General features: G+C 38.6%; 1 non-coding gene across 1 annotated transcript; it reads left to right on the top strand.

The window, feature by feature from the left end:
* The first annotated feature begins 529 nt into the window (after nucleotides 1-529).
* Nucleotides 530-635, top strand: LOC120105209. The gene has a single exon (XR_005507574.1). It is a non-coding gene; the product is annotated as a small nucleolar RNA R71 (small nucleolar RNA).
* The last annotated feature ends 1501 nt before the right edge of the window (nucleotides 636-2136 follow it).

Below are 2136 nucleotides of genomic sequence, written 5' to 3'. Positions count from 1 at the left end.
TTTGGGAATAGGGTTGGGCTGTGTTCGAAGTTTGCTGCTTTCAAGAAAAGTTTGGATGATTTCGCCATCCCGGATTATATGTATTGGAAAATGGGTCATTACCCGGTCTAGGCTGTGTTTGAGCAACATTGATGTGTTCTTGCACGAGTTCGGAGAATTGGGGCGCTGAAGGGCACTCATGAATAGGGTGGGATGGGCTAGAACAGATAGTACACACTTGTGCTTGGGAAGAGTTCATGTAATACCCACCTATCATCAGTTGATCAATCTTATGGGACAATGCATCTACCTTGCTAGACAGGTCCATAGAATGACTTATTTCACAAATGGTCCCTTTTCTTTGAGAACTCAGGGTGCTTGACGAGAACAAGAAGCATGGTGGAGGGAGTTTTCATTAAGATTTTCAAATAATTCCCATGCTTCATGCTCATTTTGAAGCATGAAAGTCCCTCCGCATGCGGCATCGATCATCTGACGGTTTCGTTCCGTCAATCCGTCATAGAAACATTGCACTAGCTGCCATTTAGGTATTTGATGATGTGGGCATTTACGGATTAGGTCCCGAAATCTCTCCCAAGTTTCATAAAATTTCTCTCCCTCAGTTTGGGAGAAGCTTGTGATGGCACGTCTAAACTGGTTCGTTCTTCCTATGGGAAAGTATTTTTTTAGGAATTCTTGTTGCATTTGATCCCAAGAACGAATCGAGTTAGCTTCTAAAGAATTCAGCCATTGTTTGGCTCTATCTTTAAGGGAGAAAGGGAATAATCTAAGTTTCAGAGCATCATCAGTGAAGTTCTGAATCTTGACAATGGTGTAAATCTCGAGGAATTCATCTAGGTGTTTATATGGGTCTTCATTGGTGAGCCCATAAAAAGATGGGAGCATTTGGATCACACTAGACTTTATTTCATATTGTACCGCTGCTACCTCAGGTAATCGAATGCAAGATGAGGAAGTGTAAATGGTGGGAGTAAAGTACTCCCTCAGGAGTTTGGGTTGTTCTTCAGCCATCTCAGGAGGTGGGGATGATTCTAAGGTTCTGATCTCAGCTCGAATATTTCTAAGGATCCGTTCTATTTCAGGGTCAAAAAGTAATAGGTCACGTACTCTAGAACGACTTCCTTGCATACACTAGTACTTGATCAGTCAAGCATGCAATAAAAGATAAACACATCAATCCTTGTATTTGTCCTAAAATCACTAGACAGCTCCTAACTGGTTTGAAGAGGGCACCTAAGCCTCCAATCCAGTCTATGAACCGAGTTGACCAGGTAAGCTCCCAGGTAAGTGGAGGGGTCACGATGCGTTCGCAAAGGTCCCACTTAAAACCCACTTGCCTCAAACAGATGAACTGTCTCCCTTATAGGGACAAAGCTTGCCTAGACATCAACTAAGCCACAGAGCGAAATTGGTGCAACTTTCGGTGATCTTCGTCCTATTGAGCTCGAATGTCCTTAGGAGCCAATGTCTAATTGATTTTAATTAAAGTGACACTATGTGAGATTGAGTTCACCTAAGTTGGGCAAGAGTCCGGTGATAAAATCCGGCTCTTATCTTGTTGGGGTGATTGCCCTTACTATGTGCGGATTAATTTGTGTATGTGTATCAAGCATGCATTCACACTTTTGCTGAAATTAAAATCAAACAATCACCACAAAATTTCAAGCTAATAATTAATTTAAATAAGAAAAATTTAGAGGTTACCAAAGGAAATTTTTCCAGCAATTTAAAATTTTTTAAGCAAACCTCTAAAGCATTCCTTTTTGATAGCCCAGATCTCCTCTTCGATTCCTGATCAAATAAGACCAAAAGAAAAATTAAAAAAAATTAGTAGAAGAGAAAAAGAAAAGTAACAATAATAGAAAATAATTTTTTTAAAAAGTAACAATAATAGAAAATAATTATATATATATATTTTTTTAAGAGTTTTTTTATTTAATTAATTATTTTTTTTAATGATAGGAAAAATAACTATGAAAGCAATCCCCGGCAACGGCGCCAAAAATTGATCGGTTATTTCAATTTCAAAAATAAACCACGCAATAGCACGTATCCTGTAGGATAGTGATTATGGGTGTCGGTCCACAGGAATTGAAGACAAGTTATTTTTCTTTTAAAAATAAATCAAAAAGAAGG

Source organism: Phoenix dactylifera, unplaced genomic scaffold (genome assembly GCF_009389715.1).
Source record: "Phoenix dactylifera cultivar Barhee BC4 unplaced genomic scaffold, palm_55x_up_171113_PBpolish2nd_filt_p 000228F, whole genome shotgun sequence".
NCBI classification, from domain to species: Eukaryota; Viridiplantae; Streptophyta; class Magnoliopsida; order Arecales; family Arecaceae; genus Phoenix; species Phoenix dactylifera.
The sequence above is the reverse complement of the archived record's forward strand: the minus strand, read 5'-3'. Positions and strand labels throughout refer to the sequence as shown.